The 19,932-nt window shown below is 42.1% G+C and overlaps 1 protein-coding gene across 1 annotated transcript in view; it reads left to right on the forward strand.

Moving 5' to 3' along the window:
* Positions 1 to 19,932, forward strand: part of grin2ab (glutamate receptor, ionotropic, N-methyl D-aspartate 2A, b) — a 91,037-nt gene that overhangs the window by 44,169 nt on the left and 26,936 nt on the right. The gene's annotated exons all lie outside the window — the stretch shown is intronic.

Below are 19,932 nucleotides of genomic sequence, written 5' to 3' on the forward strand. Positions count from 1 at the left end.
GAGCCAAAGAGAGAAGGAGAGGAGATATGAGTAATAGAAATAATGGCAAGTACAAGAGGAGATGGCAAAACAAAAGCAGAGTGATAGATTTGTTAACATAACACTACATGCAGCCCTGATGTCCAATTATATGCTTTGGGGAGCTCAGTTCTTTATGTGCAGCATTTCAATTCAACCAAACATCCAAGCTCTTTCTCAATATTTGTTCTCGGGTCTCCCGTGACATTTTATTTAGTCTGTAGTTTACAGGGCAGAGGGAGTGGAAATGGCAAGTCATTGATCGTGTACAATATCAACAAAGTATCATCGTACATGTTTGGGATAACTCTTCCCTACAGTGGAAGTAGTTTGGCATTCTGGGATTTTATAGTCACTCCCCAGCAGCTGCTATCGCTGATTAACTACCGTCAAGCTGAGAGGATGCAGCCAGTTAGTGAAATCACCTGATGTATTAATTAGGTGGAAGAAAAGCCTGTATCCACTCAGCCTGTTTTTCATTCTCTTTCCGTTTTCCAAAGTAAATCGTCTTCTCATTGCAAATAATTGGACATCGCTAATAATGTAACACACACACACACACACACACACACACACACACACACACACACACACACACACACACACACACACGAATACATGTGTCAGTGGTGCTGCTGCAACACTCTGAGGCGTCATCTTGTATTTATTGAATTAGACTTTTCCATATTGTGTTGCTGAAATTTTATATTCAGTAATTGTGGCAGTTAGTGCTCATAATAATGGTGTGTGTGAAGACTGGCTCCCACTCCTGAAACCACATTGAGGACTGGAGCTTAGAGTCAAGCTGTCCTCCTGGTGCCTGTGGTTTAAGTAACCCCCATGGCTGAAGATGCAAGAGGAAGCCGCTGTCTTGTGGCCCCACCACCAGGGATGTGATTGGCACCGGCACAATAGGTAACTCTGGGAATTTTCTGGGTGATTACACATGAGTATTTGGTACCACAGCTCCTAATGCAAGGCATTTGATTATCGTATACCAATGTGTTCAAGACACTAATGTGTTCGAGACAGATTTGCTTCACTGTCCCCTCTCCTGATCTCTACTTTAATGGGGAGGGCAGTGAGTTGCAGCTGTGGTGGGAAAACACTCCCGCTCCATCTTCCCCTTCACATCGCAGATGGTGCTGTCGTTCTAGCTTCATCAGTTTCTGACTTTTGATGTGCTCTTGAGATTTTTACCGCTGAATGTAAAACGGCTGGGAAAAGGGTTACCACCTCCAAATCTGAGGTTGTGGCTCTTTCACAAACAAGGAGGCTGGCTGTGTTCAGATGAGAGGTGAGTGGCTGTGTCGGGTTGAGGAGCTGGAATGCCAATGGGTCATTGTCATGTATGAGTATAAAAGGGGCCGGGAGGTGGACAGGTGCCGTTTCCTCTGTAAAATGGGTGCTGTACTGGAATGTGATGGTAAAATAGTGGGTTACAGTTTGGTGGTCAACGTACACCTCAGTCCTGATTTATTGTATTTTTAGTAGCTGGAGGTTCTGTCCAAAAAAGGGAATTGTGCATACAGGCATTAGACATCTGATTTTCCAGAGGCTTGCTGTCGTGTCCAGGCAGAATGCGTCCATGATGCGTCCCGCTGGAAATGTCACCTGGAAGGAGAGACTACATGAAACAAAAGAAATCCAGGTGATTATATTTTACAACTCCCCAACAATGTCACTGGATTCTTGAAGAGTAGCTGGAGGAAGTTTGCAGGAAAGGTGTCTCCTGTCCATCATATTTTCTCAGATTTAAGCACAAACCTTAAAAACAATCATCAGCTGAAAGTCTATGCACAGACAGCCAAGCTGGAAATGATGTAATGTTCTGCGCTTGTTTTCAGCAGTGAGGTTTTCTTTTGTTCCCAGAATGTTCCTCTAAATATTGGGACAACGTGCCTCAAAACTGTGTATTGTTTTTAAAGCACATTATCTCATTCTAAAATAATAACATTATGGGGAAAAACTTGCTACTGAAAACATTTTAAGAATGTTCTGACAATGTTATGAAAAATGAACGTTACACAAAGTATTTTTTAAATGATTTTTAGAGAACATTATCCTACATTTAAGAAGAACATTCCCGGACCAAGAAAAACGTTCTGCCGAAAACATCGCTAAACATTACATAATGTTTTTAGGACAAAAAAACTTCTAGCAGGGAGTGCTGTAGCTGTAGTAGTTACCTGTGAACGGTATAACCAGTCAACTTTTCTGCTGCAATTAGCCAATCAAGAGATGAAGTGTTGGTCAGTCAATTTATTTTCTCTAGTCCAAAAAAAGAAAAATTAACATACAGAGCAGAGCTTTTGTTTCCGCTTTCTGTCATTAAGAGAAATTACAAAAACACTGCTCCCCTGCAGCCTCCACAGTGAACACAGTAGATGCATCGTTCTGAGCATCACAACCTCTTGCGAAATTACTTGTTTCCTTATTAGAAATGTTTCCATTTAGTCCAATACCATTTTGAAAGTCCGGAAGAGATGCATGATTGAATTTTGTTATCCCCCTCCAAGTAAGCATGGGGCTATAGCGAAGGTTAGAGCATTCCCAGTATGCATTCATCCGTCTTGTGCGGGAATGTCTCACCAGACACCAGATTTAACAAGACCAGTCAAAACGTAGTATACGGCTTTGTATTACACACTAGAGTGCTTTAATTTAAAATGAAGGCTTTTATTTTGAAACGGATACACGAAATCACTGCATCGACAACAAATATGATAATTGATTAATTAAGTTACAATTAAATCTATCCTCTTAAAACAATTTTCTTATTTCAGCTTTTGACATATGATGTATATTGTTTTCCTTTCTCTTTATCATACCATTGTAATGTTGATATTTTTAGATTATTTTTTTTTACTCTTGGTCAGAAAACAACAAAGCAGCTGAATGACCTTGGGCTCTGTGGAATTGTATTTTCTATTGTTTTCTGAAAACAAATTCTTTTTTAAATAATAATTGATACATTAATCAATAAGGAAAATAATTTGTCTGATTATTATTGTTATCTGCAATAAATGTAGAGATGGCAAACGGTTTCTGCCTAAAGTTTCTTAAAATGATGTATTATCCCACTTGGGGGCTCGTCATGTAGCACATACTGAAAGTGGGTTTGTAAATGAGGTAATGACCAGACAATATGCAACGGTCAAAGTGACTACAGACACTGACAGTCTAGGAGCGGGAAGCCATTCATTTTTTTTTTTTTTTAATTTCAAAGTTGAGTGAGGATGGATGTTATTTCTCATTAGATTTTCCCACACAGTCAATAATTCACATCAGCAACCTTTTGAGCCACAGTCCCACGTCTCTGCCCTCCATACACAGATCTGACTCACGTCATATAATATGGTATTTTAATATCAAAATCAGGAAGAAATAGGCTACAAAATAACATGTATAGAAGCTTATTTATTTATCAGAGCAGATGCTTTCAACGTACTGATGGTTAACGCCTTATGATGGTAAAAATATTATTCCTAAATAAACCCTAATTCTCCCTTTATTACGTTTTTGTATTGGAAAGGAAGGCTAACATCGCCTGTTAAATCTGGTAAGTTTCATGTTGTCATGTCTCATCCACCTTTGCTGTGTATTTGCTACTGATACTTCCCTCTACATCTGCGTTGCTGCCCTTGAACTGTTAAATATTTTGTGCCAAGCCTCAATAAAATAAGCACGAACAGCGGCGTTGTGATGAGATGAAGCGACAGAAACAGAGTGGTGTATGGATAGATGGAGTAAAGGAGAGAAGAGTTTTGTTGTGTTTCTGAGGTGATGCCCACTTTGGCAAGTCAAACTCCCTTCACCGCTCTGTTCTGCTCTGCTCTACTCTGCGTGGGTTGTTGCTGTATAAATAACACTCTCAGAGCAGATCAGAGAGAGAGACAGAAAGAGAAAGCGAAAGGATGAGGGAGGCAATAACGGCAGAGAAAGAAATGGTGAGGGAGATGGGAGGAGTGTGTGTGGTTTTTTTCTTTTTTGGGTTGGGGGGGCAAAGAGCAAGATTGTGAAAGAGAAGGATGGAGAAGCACAGTTGATCAGAGTGATATTCGATGTTCAAGAGGAAGAGAGAGCAAAGAGAGAAGAACTGTGGGGAGAGAGAGAGGAGACGGAGAAGGCTTGTAGAATAATTGAACCATATATGGTAACAGTTAAGTATGAGGCGATTTGAGAGGATGAGAGAGAGAAAGAACAAGTGTGAGAGAGAAATGGATGTGAAGATGTACAGTATGAACCCTTCAGAGAGAAGGAGTGTGTGTGTGTGTGTGTGTGTGTGTGTGTGTGTGTGTGTGTGTGTGTGTGTGTGTGTGTGTGTGTGTGTGTGTGTGTGTGTGTGTGTGTGTGTGTGTGTGTGTGTGTGTGTGTGTGGTCTCTTGAAATGGCCTGTCTTTGGCGGTACTTGTATGACACCATCAGCGTTAGTCACGGGGAAGATAATTAATAGTGTAAAGATACAGCAGCAGCTCGTCACTGCCAAACACAAAATCTTAGATCATTTTGCTTACATGCACAACAGCTAATTCTAAGATTCTTTAAAAAAAAATGTGACCTCAACATATTGAACACATACATTTACAGTAAGACACACACACACACACACACACACACACACACACACACACACACACACACACACACACACACACACACACACACACACACACACACACACCCCTGTATCCTCCCAAAATATCAATCTATAGTTTTCAGGTCAGTTGTCAAATCATATGTCTCCACACATGGCAGCCATTCAACTCTTATGTCATCATGCTTCTTTGAATTACATGGAAAATAAGTTAATTAGTTAGAGCAACAAGATGTTTGAAGTTAAATGAAGTGGCAAATCAGTCTTTTTTTCCATCAAATATTCTCCCTTACTCGAGCAGAAACAAATTGTGTCCCTTCATCCCCCTCCCTTGGGATGACAGAAACCCGTCTTGTACCCGCCACAAGATCTCCAAATAATTAAGTCAGCATTGTCACAGTGACGCAGTAATTAAACCAAGTTAAGTCATACAGCACGTCTTGTACCAAAATCCTGTTAGAAATGATCTAAAACAAAAAAAACAAAAAAAATATCAAGACTCCAGGCACCAAAGTCAAAATCTAATATTCACATGTAACTAAAAGACTAAAATGCAACACATTGAAAGAAAAGTAGGCCATCTCGGTTGAATATCATAAAGTAATCTAAGTTCTGAACTATAAGTCCATATCTCCAATGAAAACCAACAGCAACCCGCCTCCATGTCACCCATTAGTTTGTGAACTTTTTGGAGCCAGAAGTGACCATATTTGGACAAGCTGGGGAGGAGCAAGGGGTGAATCTGACTGACAACCAACCGTGATGTCACCCACTGATTTCTGAAGTGCAGTTATGAAGCCTTGAGTTCAGATTTTTGCTGTCGCCATCTTGCTAGTTTGGAGCAGCAAACAACACCAAGTTGTGGAAAAAACGTATTGACTTCGTATTTAGTGAAAGAAGTTGAATTGGAGTCTATGGAACCTCTAGTGGCCCTCGGTGGTATTGCAGTTTATGGCACTTCGGCATTGGCCTCATTTTTCAGACCTGGAACCGACGTCCGCTTGTATTTACAGTCTGTGAATGAAACACCAAAAATGTCTCAATAAAGCCACCATTTTGTGACACTGTACTGTTTTTACAAACACACAGTCAAAATATTTGAACACTTCTGTCTCGCAACATCCCCTACATTTAACATTCAGCAACATTGTTCCAAAGTTACTGTAACTGTGGTCACTGCAATTAACATGAAGTAGTAATTTTCCTCCCTTGATGAACATTAAGCATGGTCAGATTTAGTCTAACAGACATGACAAAGTTGCCATTAACCATTTGTAATGTAATAAGTTAAGATATGAAATAAAATCATGAATTTTCAGCTAATTGTCTGCATCTTAAAACATGCAGATTTTCCAATGTTTCTTTTTGAAGCTTATATCATGGCAGATGCTGTTGGATGTGATAAATCAAATATATAGTTTCCTAGTTTTTGGTTGGTTATGTGCCGTGTCTGGCAAAAATATTTGATTATTGAAATTTAAAAAAAATATGTGTTTATATGGACTTGTTTGAAGGAAAGAATTGATCATAACTATGGAAACATGTGAAGTCGTAAACAAAATTTAAACCACTAATTAAACAACACACACAACCACAGACCGTGTGAGAAAATCAGCAATATGGAGCAAAATGGCCTACCTCGCTACAGCAGTTTAATGATGGCCAGAGGTGTTGCTGGGCTTACTGATGGTGATGCATCCTAGAACATTGTTCTGCAGACCAGTACTAATCAGCCATCATTGGTATGAGTAGTCTGGAAGTTAATGATGGCCAGCGGTGCTACAAGCCTGACACATCTGAAAAGATTGTCGTTCAGATTGGCACTCTTAAGATGCTTCCATCACAAGTCGATCAGCCATTATGTTGATTATTTTAAGCACTAGTCACATTTAATTAGTTTTACTGCAATATATTGAAATTGTAAATATTTTGATATCCTGCAAAAAACTTGTCTGTTTGGAAGTTTTGAACAGTGTGTAACAAAATGATGTAAGTTTAAAAGTCCGCTTGCTAACTTTTTGGGAGCGTGTCCCACAGTCTTTCTGTCTTGTCCACATTTTTTTTTTAACAGAATGGAAAATCAAAAAAATGTGGAACATCCAACTCAAATGTCATCCGATAATAGCAATCCAGTTTGAAGTGACACCACTATAATCTCAATAATGGGTTTCCTGTGTAGCAGCGAGCAGATTGTCATTGCACATGTACTGGAGGGGGATTTTTGACCTTAAAAACAGGCATCATTCTTATAGGTGTTCGTGTCTCGTCTCCAGTGCTGTGCTCAATTTTCTTTTTAAATTTGTGCTTTTCTTTTCTTTTTTTTCTTCTGTCAGACCAGAAATGATCAGGAAATTTTACATCGAGGCTATGAGATGCTTCATCCCGCATGAATGATCCGTGAAATTACACACAGAGTAAAACTAATCCACTTTGAATGGCGTTATAGTTGGAACAGCGTTACTCGGTTCTTCTGCAGGGGCCAATTCAGCGCTAGTACAAGTAAATACTGGCAGATTGGAACTAGGCAAGGCTAATGCAGGTGCCAAGTGGAGTGTTAAGTGCTAGCCGTGTGACGCAAGCCTATGGCTCCTGTTGCTGTAATGAGAGCGGCTCGTTCTCAGTCTCGCCCGGCTGCTGCTAATTGCCTTAATTGAGAGACTGACCTACATCTGAAGAGAAGCTTTGGTGGATCAGCAGAACAGCTGGTAAACCTGCAGAAGGAAGGGAAGGGAAGGGGAGGGGAGGAGAGGGGAGGGGAGGGGCAGAAAAAGGGATCAGATGGAACAAATGAGGGAGACATTTGGAGAGACAGAAGTGGAAAAGACCAATGTGGGTAGTCTGACTCCAACCAGGTTGTTAAAAATAAACTTTTTCAAGCATGACAACTCCTAGTATTGTTTAAACTTCTTTTCCTTTTTGTGCGTGGCTACACACATTTATGGACCCAATTAAGCATCAAATGCGCCATCAAGGCAAAATTTAACCGGTGGAATTAGAGTAAGAGGGAGAGGGTGGAAAAAGCAAGTGGACCAGATAAAACAGAAGAAGCAGAGGGACAGAAGGAGGAGGAGGAGGAGGAGGAGAAGAAGGCTGACAGTGACATCATGCTTTTAGAGCAGAGGCCAGCCCTCAGGCCAGCGCTGAATACACTCCTAACAGTCTTGTGTACTTCCCTTAGACTGAATTATTCAACTCACCGCTGATGGAGAGACTGACTGTGGCTGTGTGTGTCTGCATGTCTGGCTGCTGCATGGACGTGAGTGCGCGATGCATTTGTCTAGAGAGCGAAGGAGGAGAATATAAGTTCTGTGCGCATGTGCCTGAATGTAACTTTTCTGTATTTGTGTGCTAGAAAGAGTGGAGGAGAGCGAGGCTGCTCGGGAGTCGTTGAATGGGCTTGTGATGTGTGGGCGGCTGCTCAATTTTTCCGTGCATGTGGCCGAGTGTGCGAACACGTCTGTCAAGTCTGTTGAAGTAAATGTGCATTTTCTGTGTTCAGCTCGTTTTTTTAGTTTCCCTTCAAAAACCGAAATAGTGCTCAATTAATCCTCTTTCTCCCCTTCAATCTCACCAGAGTGTGTGTCAGTGCTCCCCATTCAACCACACACTCGCACAGACGCGCACACACACACACACACACACACACACACACACACACACACACACACACACACACACACACACACACACACACACACACACTATAATGCACTGTCTCCCTCACCCTGTGTTTTGGATTTTAAGCTGCAGTTCTCTGCTGTGTGCCCCCATTTCTTATTTTTGTGTGTGTGGTCTGTGTACTTTTTCTCTTTGTGTGTGTGTGTGTGTGTGTGTGCGTGCGTGCGTGTTCTGTGTATTTTTGCCAGCGTGTGCACGTGCGTGCGTGTGTGTGTGTGTGTGTGTTTGGACAGTGAGTGTTGGGGTTTGATCCTGTGCTAATGATCTCCCAGTGGCTCAAACTTCTGTAAAGAGTGTTGAGCAGGAAAGGAGGAAGAGCGAGGCACAGCGAGGAGGGAGGGAGGGAGGGAGGATTGGGGGAGGGAGAAGCGGATGTGAAAGTGTAGAGAACAGTGCCTGATCGTCGTCATCATCGTTGTCATCTCCAACGCTGCCTAATACCCGCTCAGTGACTGCGCTCTTCTTAAAGAGTAAACCCCCTCCAGTCTCCGGCAGCAGAGCCGCGCACCTACGATCACGATCAGCCCTCTACTCGAGCAGGAGCAGCCACGTCGGCAAAGTCTGCGTCGAGAGCTTCAGCATCAAACCGGCTGGTGACAGAAGGATGGAAGGAGGGCTGGATGGATAGACAGATGGATATAGAGAGCCAGCATGTGATGTGTGTCATACTCGCACTCTACTCAGCACACGCATGCACATAAGGAAGCGTCAGCCGCAGACAGTCAGATATTGGAACTGAGGTTCCTCTCTTGTTTCTTTTTATTGAGTGTCACACGGAGGGGTTTTTCTTGCATATCTCTCTCTCTTTCCGTCTGTCACTCTCACTCTCACTCTCACTCTCTCCCTCTTCCTCCACCTCCCCTCCGCTCTGCCTGTCAACTCTCGGCTCATCTTCTTGCTTACACGTACTGTAATGCACTTTTGTTTTCTGAATGTGTTAGCATTTCCTCTACTTCCTCCCATTCTCTGAGTCTTTCCTCACCTCTGCTCTGCTCCCTCCCCATCTGGAAAAGATATGTCTCACTAATAGGAGGCCTGGTAAATTAGTCCTTCTATCCTTCCTCTCTATCGTCTCCTCCATTCTTCTCTCATCTATCTCTCGGAGCATGCGCTGCCCAGTAGACCACACTCCTTCACACCCACAGATACAGACATAAAAATACATGCGCGCAAGTACAGATTTGCCCCATTTGTGTGTCTGTCTGTTTGTCTTCAGGTCGGGTACTGGCTAATAGGGCGTAGTAGGTAATGGCAGCCATAGCCTATTATCTCTGCTCTGCTGTCTAATAGCCACTGGCTTTAAGCATCTGCCATGTAGCTGCCCCAACTCCCCCAATGGACACTTAACAACTCAGCGCATTCACTAATAGACGAACACACATAAACACATGTACGATCTCCCCCCACAGATGCACAGCATATAATATACACACTGCCGAAAGTAATTTGTGCACGTGTGAGTGCATGCAAAAAGTATTGTTTGTGTGTGTGTGTGTGTGTGTGTGCGTGCGTTTGTTTGTGTGTTTGTGTTTGTGGTTATCACCACATCTAACACACCATGTCTTGGCATTCGATATGCTCTCTTTTCCTTGAGGGGCACTGCCTGCCTTTAATTAGTAAAGGAAATAGATTTGCTTATCTGATCTTTGACACATTGGCCACACACACACACACACACACACACACACACACACACACACACACACACACACACACACACACACACACACACACACACACACACACACATCTGTCTCGACACCTATCCATTACCAGTGTGGTGGAATGTCAGAGTGGGAGGCAAGCACATTGTATGATCAGACATGTGTGTGTGTGTGTGTGTGTGTGTGTGTGCGTGCGTGCGTGTGTGTGTGTGTTGTACTCGGGAGAAATGAATCTGCTCCCATCTGTAGACTGGCCATTGATTTGCCATGGTAACAGTGGCTGGTGACTGTCGTGTGAACAAAAGCGATGAGAACAAGTGGCTGGATTGGAGGGGGAAGGAGAAGCGAGGAGGGGGAGATGGGGAATGGAGAAGACCAGTGGAGGTTTTAAACTGGAGGAAGTGGACCCACCACATAGGGACGAACCCAACAGAGACTAGCAGAGGGAGGATTAATGTGCGTCAGCCTGTTGCTGGCTGAGCTACAGTAAATGTAGCAACACGATTTTGATGTGTGTATTTCAGAAAGTGAGAGCGTGCGCACAATAGTGTTGTGGGAGTGTTTTTGGTATAAAAAAAAGGCTTACACAGACCTGAGTAAGGCTTATATATAATGAATGAATCCCCCTTCAGCTACCGTTTTTCTTTCCTCTGCAGAATTAGTGATTTGTCTAACCCCCTCCTTTCCCCCCACGAACAATCTCTGCAAAACCCCTTCACTGCTTTCCAGCATTCCTCCAAAAATCCACTCCGCACCCAGCCGACATGCCCCCTGGATGCCTGCGTCATTGTTTAAACTTATTCTGTGGTATTTCATAAACACAATGCCTTGGCTGTCAACAACTCACTTAAGGAACACTGGCCTAATGTAATTTTAACCAAAACCAATGTTTTAGTATTCAGCGAGTCCCACAGCTCTTCTCAAAGAGCAAAAGAAATAACACTGCGGGAATTGTCTAATTAATCTTCTGGCTTGTGGTATTCCTTCACCAGCCAGATCCGTTTGCATTGCAGTGGTGCTGGACAAGTGCTCTGACCCCATCCCTGACTGCCCATCCTGTTCTCACACCTGCGGCACTCGACCTGCTTAGCATGGTCCAGCAATCAACGCTGAGATAGTCAGCCGGGACGGGCTGACTCACAGCTTGCTGCCATTTTTACACCAGGCCTAAGGTTTGTAAAGTCCAACAGAGTCACCATCAGTGGGCTGAGAGAGAGAGAAAGACAGAGAGTGGGATTTTTTTTTTTCACCCAAAGGCACTTAAGCTATAAATATCAAACTGGCAATTCTTTGATTTGCCAGTGAAGGCTGCCAGAGCAGGGAGGAGGATGCAGGGTCTTGCTCAGTTCTTCAGCTGTTTTAAATTCATTCACCAATGGGGGAAGAGAGAAACAGAGAGCAATGGTGTTGGCTTTGTCATTTATTTTCCATGTAGGGGGATGAAATAACATTAACATCTCTTTCCCTCTGAAGCTCTATAAGTCACAGTTCTTATTACTCAACCAGCAGCGGCAGCACACAGGCACACACCATATATGGACACGCATCCTCTTCTCGTGCTGCCACACATATGCTCGTGTGTACGCGGCCGCCACAGCCCGGACGGACACATTGGTTTTAATAAAGCAGAGGCCTTTCAGTGCTGCGGCGGATCCTGCTGTAATCTCTTCTAAACAGGTGTTGTGATTAGCCTCTGCCGTGAGCAGCATTCTGACACTTGGATAGGCAGGGCCAACCAAGCACAGAGCCATCGGCTACCACTCAGGAGACAGATTTAACCGCCGGTGCTTGGCAAGTGCACTCGTGCCCTCCAGTACAATGTGCTTTGTCAAAGTTCTGCGAGAAATGAATTCTGCTTTCCTCTGCCAAATAATTATGTCATTTCTAGTTGACTCTTTGCACGCTGATAAAGCAACATAGGTTGATAGAGTCAGCACTGCAGAGTGATTTATGGAGGACGGTTCATGGATTATTTCTGAGAACACAGAATATATTCAAAGGTTTATGAAAAGAATGACCTCTTGTTTGTGCCGTGTTTATCAACAGATTACAATATCAGATGAATATAATGATCTTAGGAGTTATTTTACCATGAGTAAAATATCCAAAGGAATTACATTTTGATTAATCCACAATAGATATATAAATAAAAATAAAAAACTACTCAGCTTGCTTTGTAGTCCCAATTATGAATATTTTTTTGTCCTAAGAACATCTGCTTTAGAAAGTTTTGCTAATTAAATCAAACTGTTGTAAGAGCCTTTTTGTGTTTCAGAGTCTCGACCTAAAAAGCAGGCTGCTTTAGTTCTATATTTGTACTTCTTATTTGTCAGGATCAGACAACGGCTCTCTTTTTCCTCTGCAGCAGTTACTGTATGTTTGTTATTTTCCTGTTTTTTTTTTTTTTATTAAATTCATCATGAATGATGAAAATTTAGCACACAATGGATGTAAATGCATTCTTGAACCCAGAACGTAGAACTTGATTCAGCTTCCGAAAGGAATTATTTAAATGTCGTCCTTGTTGTTTCCTACTGGTAACAATTCGATTGCATTCATTATATATTTACTAAATGATTACTTACACCTTTTACCGATATTGCTCGTTACCAAATGCAACTTATTTTTAATTGAAGTTTGTGGAAAATTAAAACATCAGCAGCCACAGTTTAGTATTACATCACAAACACAGTAACTACAATCTTGTGTTGAAGTAGTGTGGAGAAGAGGTTTCTTACCTGGTTCAGTCACGAGGTATTTCTCACATTCCTGGGAGTGTGACACAGGACTAATAAACCACTAATCTGCTAATCTCATCATACAACAGAAACTGATCATTTGTCTTTCCTTCACCAAAAGTCCCAACAAACTAAAAAAAAGTCTAAACTGACATGTTGTCAGGTAAGAAATATATTACATGGATATGATGGATGAGTGTACCTTTCTTCAAAGCAGCCGCATGTCTGTAAACTACTTTTAATGGCTTTTTGAAAACAAATGTGAGTTTATGACTCCCCTGAGATGATAAAGCTGCAGTATACAGAATGTATTAGTTTCACACTGTAGCAAATGCAGTGATTAGTTTAGAGTTTTTGTTCCCATTAATGACGATGGGAAATTACATTGAAATGACACCAAAATGTACACAAAATGCTCAAGGTCGACTATCACAGATAAAAATGAAGTGTGAGATGTGAGATAGACCACTTCGCTGTGGAGGCAAAACAAGGCTGTACAGATTTTAATTTTACAAAGAACTGAACAACTTTAAAGGTAACTTACTACTAAGTACTTACATAGACTTTAACAACGGTGAATATATTGCATTGAATTATTTTACTTTAAGAAACATCTATCTGTATTCAATTTCTGAAGCTTCTAAAAAGGTTTCCAAGTTTAAACTGAAAAGTGTCCAATCTTCCACAAACTATATTAAGGTTACTTTTTTTAATCTAAAATTTCAAGTCAAGTTTATTCAGACACCAATCTTCAAGATGAAAAATTCCAACTTGGACATTCAGGCTATAAAGCATAAACAAAAAACCTAATTCAATTTGATTGAACCTAAAAAAAACAATCTTCTTGATATTATATATATATACATACAGTAGCTTAGAAATTTTAAAAACGGGACATTAAAGCACATAAATTCAGAAAAATGGTTTTCAACTAAATTTATATAAATTCTACGGGTGGCATTTTCATTTCAATAATAAGTGTTCAGTGGCTGTTTAATTTCACAATCAGGTGTTCAGGAGTTTATAAGCTTGAAATAATTAGACATATTTGACTTCCATGAAGTCGCTCCATTGTGTTCAGCTGCCGTGGAAACTTTTTCACATTACCATAATGTCCATAAAAACTCTGAACCGTCCACTGTATTTACCACAGTCAAAAACAAATACATAAATTTACCTTGATACCCTTCGCTACAAAAACAAAAAATATATAATAATTGCAGCATTTCTTTGCTTCTATAGTTCTCGTTCCCCCGGTGAAGTGCTTAAAAATGAAAGCCTCCTCAGTACGGTCGTTTAGAACTGTGAATTCTGGATAACTCGGTAGTAAAATGACATCAAGCTGTTTTCAAATTTCTGTGGAAAAAGTAAGTGTTTGGTTGAAGGAGGAAAATGTTTTTTAAGTGTCGGGAGACCTGCCGGTTTCCAGGCCCATATTACATTCTGAGGTTTGGCTGTAATGCTGTACGCTTTGTCACTCCAAAGCTGAGCTGCCGTCCATTACATGCTTGTATGACTTGGTGGTGAGACCTAATGCTTCACTAGTCTGAGCTAGGTTATACTAGCTCGGGGGCTCTGCGCCGTGTTAAATGCTATTCTGTGTTTGCCTGGGGAGCAGGAGACTTTTAAATACTACAGTAGACTTAAGCATTGGGACTTTCCTCTTGTTAAATACTGAAGTAGGCTTTGTTAGCACTGGGAGCCGATGTCTGTGAGTCGAATGCTATAGTCTGCCGTCAATCCTGGGAATGTAGGAAGCGTACGTTCGGTTAGTGGATGTGGGCTTTGGGACCTCCTGAATCGAAGAGCTTTCAGCACTCCGGGGGCCGCTGCTTGTTAGCTATGGAGGGACCTGCCTTTACGTTCTGCCAGTGTCATGAGAATTTTTTGACGCTATGTCTCCGCTACACAGGTTGTCGACCGCGCCGTCCCTGTATGCAGCTTTCAACGATATCCGAAGAATGATGTTTGACGTTACACGCGCGACTAATATGCTCATGAAGCTGTGAGTGGTGGGTTGTCAGAAGTCACAGAACAAGTCGAAATGTGCCATTGTGCTGTAGATACCTCCCTCCCAAAGCTTTTGTAACATAAATGTCTCTCTGAACGGTAAGTCCTTGGCTGTATTTCTCATGCTGCTGGTCAAGTGACAACTTCCTCTCTGAGTCTGCCCAAGGTGTTGGTTTGTAAGTGGATTTCCTGAGCTAATTCTTTGTTAGTGGATGGATTTAGAGTGGTGTTTGTTAGCACTTGGGTTTGCAGAACATCTGCTGAGCATTTACAGAGAATTAGACTGCAGCACAGAAATGGTCCTTGTTTACCAGTGTGTCTCTTTACAGCAGTTTGAATGTTTTACAGGCCCCTCATTTCATCTGCCTACCTTTCATCCTCCTAACATACTAACCTGCAGTGTTTAATTCATCCTAATTACACCGATAAGGTCCGACATTACAGGTAGATTATGAACAAAACATCCTGTGCCTGGATGAGTACCTTCAATTTGCACTGGTCTACTTTCAATTTGTACATTAAAGACAACATCATACAGTTTGTGTCTATGTGTTATAATCTCGTTCCGAAACTCTGTGTATTGTGGAAACTGGAAATTGTGTTTAGCATACTCTACAAGCCTTTTTTTTTTTTTTTTACATATACAGATATTATATCTACAGATATTTTCACCTCTGAACAGAAAAAGCACACAGGTAATTCATTATTGTAACAATGGCTCTGTTGCATTTAAATGTTTGTCTAATCAGTCCCACTGTACCAGCATGAACAACATCAGAGCTCTGGCACCCTGGAACCTAATCATAAATCAGCATGAGGTAGTTATACTTTTGATTTTCTCGCTTTGACATGTTAAAATGTTGGCAATGGTAAAAAGGCTCCCTCTCCGAACATAAGACCATCCAGGTTTCGGGCTCTGAAGGAACACACAAGAACATTGCAGCCCAACTCATACGCTGTGCTCCTGCGGGGGTTTTTTCATGAGAATTTATCTTTCTAATTATCTTGACAGCTAATTAACAGAATTATTGTTTCTTAAATATCATCTTAAAGTTATTATTCCCCTGACTTCCTACATGTTGAACCTGACCCAAAGTTTAATGAGGTTTTTATTATTTTATGTTCATCTTGGTGGAAACACATTGACATTACTTGTATTTGGCTGGGAGAAATCACTATAAATCACTGTGGCTATGGTGTTGTCCTCAAGCGTGCTTACTGATCCCAGCTAATCCACAAGAAACACATACTAATATAATTAATATACTGAATTAGTTATGGGGTTTTTGTCAGTTGCCTCTACCTCAAACCTCAGGGGAATCAATGAAGTACTTTCTCTGCACTGTGCAGCCGGCGGATTTTAATGCTCAATCCACCAGAATAATGTGTGGATGTATTTAAATTTTCTACAACTCGAGTAGTCTCAAAAGCTAAACTCTGCCTTTACATTTTGGCTAATGTGGCTCCTCTCATCTGACCCTTACAGCTGCGGCGAGCCTCACTTTGTTGACACAGAATTAATTTTGCCATGCCAGTTTGTTTTCACTTTTGTGCACGCCTAAGTGGGATAGTACTTAGCAGCATCTGGGGGCCATACTTTGTCAGGCCAGCTTAATGTAGCTGCTCCATCCAAACTGACCTACCGCATTAAATATTAATAGAGCACATTGCTGGCCTCATCATCCCCCTCCTCCTCCTCACCCCCATCTACTTCTCATTATTCTGCATACCATCTCCATCCTGTTATTTTCTGCCGCCATATGTCACTTCTTCCAGTCTGTCAGTTATCGTTCCTTCAGTTACTCAGTTATGGTTTCATTCAACCTCGCTGGTTGTAGACTCAGCTCCTCCTCCTGAACCCCACATTGCTCCTTCTCCCAGTGATTTCGAGAAATGTGTCAGTTTGACCCTCATTAGCTTGGATCTGTACATCTCCCACCCCACTGCCATATTTAGATTCTGATTGCTGTAAACAAAAATTAAATTTGACATGAAATACCATGTGTGTGCGCCGGGGAGAGAAAATAAGTGAGGTGCTGTCTTGGTTTTGGTGGTGTATTATTCATTGGCATCCTTTCTCATGAGTAAAGCCGTATTTTAAGGTCCGTTGTGTGCGTACACACATGTACACACAGAGCAGTGTGCATGGATGTGGATGGATGTGAAACTCCACATGAAGTTCATTGTATTTGTATAATTAATGCACAGTGTCATCGGTAAATCTCTTGGTATGTTGGTTATAATGTGGAAATACGTTTGTGGTGTGTGTGTGTGTGTGTGTGTGTGTGTGTGTGTGTGTGTGTGTGTGTGTGTGTGTGTGTGTGTGTGTGTGTGTGTGTGTGTGTGTGTGTGTGTGTGTGTGTGTGTGTGTGTGTGTGTGTGTGTGTGTGTGTTATATTTGTGCATTATTCATGTGAGCTTCTTGGTGGACTTGTGTGATTTGATGAGAAGATGCAGGTCTGTGTCAACGTCTCTTTTTATCCTTTATAATTCAGCAACCGCACCATCATCTTCATCTTCCCCTTTCACCCCTCAGCCTTCAAAAAAAGACATTCACCTCATTCATTTTAAAATCTCCTTGTAACCTCTCCTCTCCTCTCCTCTCCTCTCCTCTCCTCTCCTCTCCTCTCCTCTCCTCTCCTCTCCTCTCCTCTCCTCTCCTCTCCTCTCCTCTCCTCTCCTCTCCTCTGCTCTCCTCTCCTCTCCTCTGCTCTCCTCTCCTCTCCTTGGATTGGGAAGGTATTTAAAAGGAAGTGTGTGGGTTAGACAGGTGTAAATATTAAACGTGTTAAAAACATGTATGACATGTAGCACCGCCTCGGCAGCCTCTTCAGCTTGTCACCATATGGGTCTCTGTTTATGTGCACATATAATTCCTCGCATCGTAGACTTTAAAGCTGGGTATCTCAGCCGTCTTTCAGTCTTCATTACTTCTTATGTCTAAACAACAATCTTGAAACTAAAGAGGAGAAAAAGACCAAAGAACAATAAATCATCACATTTGATAAACTGGAGTTTTGTGGACGCATTGTTACCGAGAGGTGACCTGCGGTGACCTCACCCATTGGTTTGTGAGCTGCTGTTTTCAATAAAAAAAAATGTATTATGTATTCACATAAAAATGATTAAAGCTGTAGTAGGTAACTTTGACCAAAGTAGGAAAAAAAATGACTTTTTGCCATATTTGCTCAAACTGTCTCTATGTCCTGATCGTAGTGAGACAGATGGTCTGTGAAAAAACTCCTCCAACGCTCCTACAGCGGTTTGCTGGAATCATGGCGTCTGATTCTCAAGAACCAACCATAGCCACCGACGAAGTGTCAATCATTGCTCGTGCAAATGCTGCGCAGCCCCCACCCAAAGCCCCCACCCCCTCATCCCAGATCTCAACTAATACTATCTTTTGCAAAATAGTATCATAATCAATAGAAGCAATTACCAATGGTAGAAAAATATGACCCAGAATTATTACTATTACTTTTATGTAAGAGGGCGTTTGTGTGTCAGTACCTGAGCTTGTGTGTTGCTGTTATCTGGGCAGAACTGAGGATGCGCCTGTTGCCACAAAGGGATCGTTTTTCTTTCCTAAACCTGAGTAATGTATAAAGCTACGCACACACACACACACACACACACACACACACACACACACACACACACAGACAGATAGATGAAAACAGTGAGATAGATCTTTTTGAAGTACAATTTCATCCTCTCCTTCCCACTTTTCCTCCTTTTTTGTAGTGGTGGAGGGAGGAGGGTTAAATCTCTACGGGGCCTGCTTTATGTGAGTGATGGTCGTAGCCAAGGGATTTTTGTTAAACTAAGGGACAAGACTACAACCACAATATAAGATTTACACGCATATATAGCATACAGTACACACACACACACACACACACACACACACACACACACACACACACACACACACACACACACACACACACACACACACACACACACACATACACACAGAGCAACACAAGTGAAGGTTGAAGACCGGAGCTGACAGCTGATTCTCCATGTGTGTTTATGGGGGCTTTGATGTTTAATGTGTCATGTTCTTTGATGCCCTCTGCTGAAGGGGTGTTAGAGCATATATGTGTGTACGTGTTCTCACTGAAAAAAGAGAGTGTGTGTGTGTGTGTGTGTGTGTGTGTGTGTGCGTGCGTGCGTGCGTGCGTGCGTGCGTGCGTGCGTGCGTGCGTGCGTGCGTGCGTGTGTGTGTGTTTGGTGGGGAGGGGGGGGCAGTGAGCAGGCTGGATGTTGGCATCTCTCTCAGTTTGTCTCCCAAGAGTCCTTTTCCACCTCTTTTCTGCAGCAGTTATCTCAATCTCACTCAGAAGACTGGAACATCTTTTTTTCTTCCTCTCAGTCTCCCCCCTTCAGCCATTTCTTTCCCCCTCCTGTCTCCTCCTCCTCCTCTCCCTCTTCTCTCTGGTGGAAGAGCTGCTGTCTATTTGTTGTGTCCCACGGGGGAAACTCAGATTACACTTTATGCAAACATACATTCTGCAATCATTAGCAACTTATTTCACACTCACTTTGGGTTTCATTTTGTCTAATAGCTGCTTTGTTTTTTTCTCACGACTACCGCTGCCTCACACATTGGCCTTCAGTTTCCTCCCGATGCTGAGACTAAATGATTTAACTGTGCATGGCGTTGTGATTGAATGCTGCAAAACTGTGAACATTTGGATCCACAGTTTTCCGAAGATGTCTTACGATTTCAAATGAGACGGCTATGAAATATATTTCTTTTTTGCAGTTGGTATACCACAGAAACAATAATGACTCATGTTTTTTGAGTCAACAGCACCATGCAACATGTGTTAGCAGGTACAGCGCCAGTATTTGGCTCAATTACCTTTCAAGACAACGCACGGCTGTTTGTTGTATGGGCTCCTGAGTGTTGAAGTGAGTCAAACCTGTGAGTTATGAGGCAGTTATCGCCGAGCGTTCGACCCCCCCTGTTGCTGGCAGTCACTCTCCTGCAGTGTAGTCTCACTTGTTGACTGAATCTCCCTCCCTCAGTATCTCTTCCTCCCTTTTCTATTTTCCCTCTCTACTTGTCGTTACTCCAACACTTACACCCTCTCTTATCTCCCTGCCTCTCCTTCTCGGTCCATCTCCCTGATTTCAAAATTGAAAATGGTTCCTAATCTATCGGGTTTTTGAGTCTTGATTTGCGCTCACAGACTCCAGCTCTTGGGGTGGGGGGGGG

This window comes from Brachyistius frenatus, unplaced genomic scaffold, assembly GCF_029030835.1.
Source record: "Brachyistius frenatus isolate BFR_SWC_R1_liver_20210118 unplaced genomic scaffold, ASM2903083v1 Contig_7, whole genome shotgun sequence".
Lineage (NCBI taxonomy): Eukaryota > Metazoa > Chordata > Actinopteri > Embiotocidae > Brachyistius > Brachyistius frenatus.